Below are 6329 nucleotides of genomic sequence, written 5' to 3' on the forward strand. Positions count from 1 at the left end.
CCATGACCCCCACACTGTCGCACAGTCTTGAGTCCAGCCCCATCTACTGTGGTGTGCAACCTGTCTCCCTGTCTGATTCTGAGCTCTGCTATGCTATGTGGGGTCACACTGTCAACGGTAGGCCTTGCTGCTTCTATGCTTTCCAGCAACTTCTTGAAGAACACTGTCTGGGTGAGGGCTGCCACTGCCGGGTCCTCGTCTCTCATTAGTCTCGTCAGTCTGGATTCCTGCATCAGTGGTACCCTCTTCTGCAGCTCAGGTATGCCCAGTCCTCCATCGTCAACGTCTGCATGGAACATTTCCTTTGGGGTGTCTTTGGGCCATCTTAGGAACTGCCTCACCGTCCTCCTGATGACCCTGTCAATGCCTCCCAGGACCTGCTTCGTTGTCTTTGCAAGGACTAGCTGATGGTACACACTGGGTATGCAGTAGGTCTTGAGTATCCAGATTCGTTGCTGTGGTTTCAGGGGGGCTCTTCTCAGGTCATCTAGCTTCTTCTCCAGCTTCTTGATGGTGTTTGTCCTCGTACCATATGCCCCTGTCTCAATGCCCAGGTACTTGTAGAAGGACTCTGCTGTCATCACGGGGAGACCTCCTGCCCTGCTGCTGAACACTGTGTTAGGGTTTATCACTATCTGTCGGTCCCTTGGCACTGTGTCCACATCTAGGGTTGCACACTTCTTGGCATTGAGAGAGAGACCACATCTTTCCAGCCCTGTCTCCAGTCTGTTGATAGAGTCCTGAAGCCCTGTCTGCGTCTGAGCTAGCAACACAACGTCATCGGCAAAGGCGAGGTGATTCAGCTTTTCTGAGCCCATCTGGATTCCAGTCGTTTGGGGTAGAGTCTTCAGCACCCTGTTCATCACAAGGTTGAATAGGATTGGGGAGATGGGATCCCCCTGTCTGACCCCCTTGGATGGCTTCACCAAGCGTCTTGCTCCGTCGATCTCCAGAGTTGTGCCCTGTCTCTTGTAGCCCTTCATGATGTATCTGAGGATCTTGGGGTCTATGCCTGCTTCTAGTGCTGCTTCTGCCAGGGCCTTGTGGGTCACACTGTCAAAGGCCTTCTTCACATCTATGAAGGCCAGTTTGAGTCCCCGTCTCTGTGTCTTTGCCTCACTGATAATGCCCTGCAGCAGAAGAGAGTTGGTTGCCGTCCCATCTACCCTCTTGAAGCCCTTCTGTCTGATATTGTCGTCTAGGTCCTCAAGTCGTGCAGCTAAGCACTTGTGGAACACCCTGGCCAGTACACTTGCCACTGTGATGGGTCTGAAGTCCATTGGTTCCTGAGACCCTGCCACTTTGGGGATGAACACTGTTCTTCCACTAAGGAGCCACTCGGGTAGATGTTCAGCCAGCAGCCAGAGATTGAAGTGGGAGACCAACTTCTTGAAGGGGATGCAAGTCACCGTCTTCCTGCTCACCCTGTCTGGTCCAGGAGCTGTCTGTCCCATGGTCTGCACACACTTGGCCACTTCTTCGATGGTGATTGGAGTGACCCAACCCTGACCGCTGATTGTGCTTAGGTCTATTGTCTCTGCTTCCGTCTCAAGGAGCTGCTGCCAAGCATCAAGAAACCCTGTCTTGTCGGTGATGGGGTTGTGCTCACCAAACTTCTCCCATGACCCATCCATCACTGATGCCGCTGCCTTAGCCCTGTCACGTCTGTAAAGAGCCTGCAGTCTTGCATACTGGTGCCGTCTCATGCCCTTCTTGGATCGTCTAGGATGTTTGTGAGCCCTCTGTCCCCCATTCTTCCCTGGTTCTTGTGCAAGGGTTTGTAGCCACATCTGTCCCTCTCTCTCGACGTACTGGGTGAGATCGTCGTCCGTCATTCTGTGCCATTCACCCGGAGGAGGAAGAGCCAGCATCTCAAGGTCGATGCCCGTCTCAAGACAGTGTCTTGGTCTGTCTTCCTGCACAGTGTTTTCCTCCCTGTCATGTTCCTGCATCATTGCCACAAACTGTTGGTTCTTTCTCAAGCCCTTGAATGCCTCAGCGGATCGATGGGGGAACAGTCTTGCCAGTTGCTCATTCTCTTGCTTCTGGGATGCGGGATCAAGGCCCCTCATCGCGTCTCTGACCAGAGCCATTTCCTCAAGAGTCCACCTTGCATTAGATCTGCCTGTCTTCTGGGCCTGCATCTGGTGGTATGTATCTGGGTGCCTGCTTTTGGTGTGAAGTGAGAGACCAGTCTGTCCTTTGAAGGGTCCAGCACCACAGATTGAGCAGCACCAGTTGGGGGCTGTTGCTTGGCCACTCACGGGTTCCTGGGTGGGAGCCCTGCCCGCATGTGCTCCCTGTGATGCTTTCGTCTGTGATGCCCCTGACTTGTGACTTCTGGTCTTGTGCTGCTTCAGGCCGAGCTCACTCCTGAACGGACCCTGTCCGCAGATGTCGCAGGTCCACTTGGAGGCCACGTCTCCACAACTACTGGTGCTCACACTGTCTTGTCTGGCTGAGGCCAGATCTTTCTCATTGATTGTCTTCATCGTTGGGACTACTGTACCGAGGTACAGACTTTGGTTTTACCCAAAGTGGTTGGCGAACTTTTAAGGTGGTCAGCACACTTCACCGGACAGCCTTTGTTCTGGTATGACTCCGAAACCGTGGTTTTTAGTGGTTCGCCTTCCACGGACAGTCTTTGTTTTGGTGTGACTCCGAAACCGTGGTTTTAGTGGTTTGCCTTCCACGGACAGTCTTTGTTTTGGTATGACTCCGAAACCGTGGTTTGTTGAGTGGTTTTCCTTCCACTGGGCAAGTTTTTAAGGTTTGTCCATTCCGGGGACTATTGATGGTGTGCTTAGCTCAGCCACGAATGGCAGTTTCCAGCGAGACCTCGTGGAGGTTGCACACAGTCAACTAATCATCACAGTCCGGTTAAGAGAGTCATAGTTACTCCCGCCGTTTACCCGCGCTTATTTGAAATTCTTCACTTTGACATTCAGAGCACTGGGCAGAAATCACATTGCGTCAACACCGTTTCACCAGCCATCGCAATGCTTTGTTTTAATTAAACAGTCGGATTCCCCTTGTCCGAACCAGTTCAGAGTTCGAGTGTTTTTTGTGCAACAGAATAGACCTAAAGCATATCAGCTAGCAGTCAAACCAAACGCCAACAACCCGAAGGCCATCGCACGCTTTAGCAGACCGAAGCGTCAAACTAAAGGCTTGTTACACCCACTCCTCAGAGCCAATCCTTCTTCCGAAGGTACGGATCTATTTTGCCGACTTCCCTTATCTACACTGTTCCAAGACCAGAGGCTTTTCACCTTGGGGACCTGATGCGGTAATCGGTACGATTCACTCTCCTGACATCTGCTAAGCCAAACTTTTATGTGCCACCAGGAACAATTGGGACACAGCAAATGCTGCTGTGCTCTTGCACGCTTCGAGCCTTATCTCTGATTGAATCAATTCCAAGGACTCTACAACGTGTTATAAAGAAAAGATAACTCTTCCCCAAGGTCCCAATGACAAAGTTCGACCTCAATGACGTTGCCGTCTCAATGCCAGGAGAGTAAGTTCGGGAATTTTAACCCGATGCTCTTTCGAGACTCAGCAGTTTTCAAGAAACCACTATTCAAGACTTTGGCATTAGCCTGTCTTTTAGAATCGACTAACTCATGTGCAAACGCTGTTCACATGAAAGCCTTTCCCGCTTCAGTCCTCAAAGTTCTCATTTGAGTACTTGCTACTTCCACCAAGATCTGCTCCATTGATCGCTTCGCGCATACACTTGCGTGCATACTTTAGCGCAATCAATGTGTCCTCCTACACATGAATATCATTTTTGAGCTGGTGAGGCTCTTTTTCTCTAATCTAACTTGCGTTAGATATTGATATTCATGGTTGGGTATAGGCCACGAGCTCTAGTGCCATCCATTTTCAGGGCTGATTGATTCGGCAGGTGAGTTGTTACACACTCCTTAGCGGATTTCAACTTCCATGACCACCGTCCTGCTGTCAGTATCAATCAACACCTTTTGTGGTGACTCATGAGCAAGTAGTTAGGCGCCTTAACCCAACTTTTGGTTCATCCCACATCGCCGGTTCTGCTTACCAAAAGCGGCCCACAAAAAGCTTGCATTCATAGTCCAAGTGCAATTAAGTCACAAGGACATCTCACCGATTTATAGTTTGAGAATAGGTGAAGGAAAAATTTTCCCCCATTCCTCTAATCATTCGCTTTAACCGATGAAATTGCTTTGCGAAGATTTTTCAATCTTGCTCAAGCTTTTGCTATCCTGAGGGAAACTTCGGAGGAAACCAGCTACTAGATGGTTCGATTAGTCTTTCGCCCCTATGCTCAGGTCAGACGATCGATTTGCACGTCAGAACCGCTTCGGGCTTCCACCATGGTTTCCCGTGGCTTCGCCCTGCCCAAGCATAGATCACCATCTTTCGGGTCGTGTGCTACTTGCTCTGGATCAGTCATGCAATAAGAGCAAAACCGTCCGTGGTTGCGGGACACCGAATCGGCGCCCTCACCACACAAAGTAGTGCAATTCATAAAAATTACACTGTTCACTTTCATTTCGCGTGTGCGCTTTCAATGAGCGACAACACTTGCAAGCAACTCACACTCCTTGGTCCGTGTTTCAAGACGGGCTGTAGAGAGCATTGAATAGGAAGTTGAGGTCAGACAGGCAATCAAGATCAATTTATCTCATTTTGTTTAGAATCAACAAGAAGAATTCCGAGGAAAACTTCTGCTCGATTCATTAACAAGATTTGCCAAAAGACGACAACTACACTACTCGGTAGCCGAGAATATAATATCAAGGCATTGAGTATGGTAACGCTCACTCCAGTTCCCCTTCAACAGTTTCACGTACTTTTCACTCTCTCTTCAGAGTGCTTTTCAACTTTCCCTCACGGTACTTGTTTACTATCGGTCTCGCTTTATAATTAGCTTTTGGAGAGACATATCTCCAGCTTCGAGTTGCACTTTCAAACAACTCTACTCATAGGAATGAGCCATTATGACTGGTATCGAAAATGACCTTTACAGGATTTTCACCTTCTTTGATGCTACTTTCCAGTAGACATCAGGACAAATTCACCAGTCTAGCATCAAACCATACCGGACACCGAGAAATGTTGCCATTTCTCTTCCCGATGAGCTTTTCCCTGTTCATTCGCCATTACTAAGGGATTCTCAGTTGATTTCTTTTCCTCCCCTTACTGATATGCTTAAGTTAAGGGGGTTCTCTCGCCCAATTCAGGTTATGTAGTTGATTGTCTCTTAATTGGTTCACTGACCAATATGAGACAGAAACCGATTCAGCAGTTTTGTTCGCTACTACTATCAAACACAGGTCGAAGTTTCCATTCAGTCATTAATTCCAACTTTCAAATGTTGTTGTTTCAGCTTTCGCTTACTAGAAGCAACATAATACTCGCTGCAATACAGACCTCGGGAAACCCTCACCGTGAATAAGGTTCACTCACATATTTCACTACATTTTGCGTGGGATTGGAGATGAGGCTACTCGTTCTTGCTCAGTACTAGGCTGAAAATTAACGAAACTTCGTTACAAACGTTCACATGTTGATGTTTCCGCTTTCGCGTACTCGAAACAACATAATACTAGTCTTTGTAATTTAGTTTCATAATTTCAACTGTTCTCATGCAGAATTTTTGCTCATTCTTATCCCAAATTTTGACCTGGCTACTAGTTACACTCCTTGTACTTATTGCAAAATGACCACAAATTTCAACAGCTTTCACATGTTGCTGTTTCGGCTTTCGCTTACTACAGTCAACATAATACTCGTTGCAAAATAAGTGCTCGGCATCTGCAATTTTCCAAAGACGAAGTTTCGCCAGTTCAATTTTCGCTCGCCAATTATGGCTACTAATTCACACGGTACTGAGCTCAACAACATTAAATTTGTTCAGCAAGACTTTCACATGTTGATGTTTTGGCTTTCGCCTACTAGAAGCAACATAATACTCGTCTTGTTAGCTCATTCAATGAGAATAGCTTTTCCCGTTGAGAATTTTTGCCTTCAATTGGCGTTGTAGTGAGTTTGGCTACTCAGATCACCAAATACTTGTGACAATTCGAACCAGAAATGTTTTCAATTTTCACATGCTGATGTTTCGGATTCAACCTACTAGAAGCAGCATAATACTTGTATTCAACAATTTCTGTATCAAATCCCAGTTTTCTCTGGTGCATCTTTGCCAAACTATTCCAAACTGCCTGAGTCTGAATACCAATTACAGGTACTAGTAAATGCACGTTACTAAGGACTATATAGTTCTAGGTTACTGTACACAACGACGTTCACATGTTGATGTTTCAGCTGCCGCTTACTAG

At 47.5% G+C, this 6329-nt stretch overlaps 1 pseudogene; it reads right to left on the minus strand.

Moving 5' to 3' along the window:
• Nucleotides 1–5233, minus strand: part of LOC142357012 (large subunit ribosomal RNA) — a 7285-nt pseudogene extending 2052 nt beyond the window's left edge.
• Nucleotides 5234–6329: the final 1096 nt, after the last annotated feature.

Source organism: Convolutriloba macropyga, unplaced genomic scaffold (genome assembly GCF_964194025.1).
Source record: "Convolutriloba macropyga unplaced genomic scaffold, txConMacr16.3 SCAFFOLD_5595, whole genome shotgun sequence".
NCBI classification, from domain to species: domain Eukaryota; kingdom Metazoa; phylum Xenacoelomorpha; order Acoela; family Convolutidae; genus Convolutriloba; species Convolutriloba macropyga.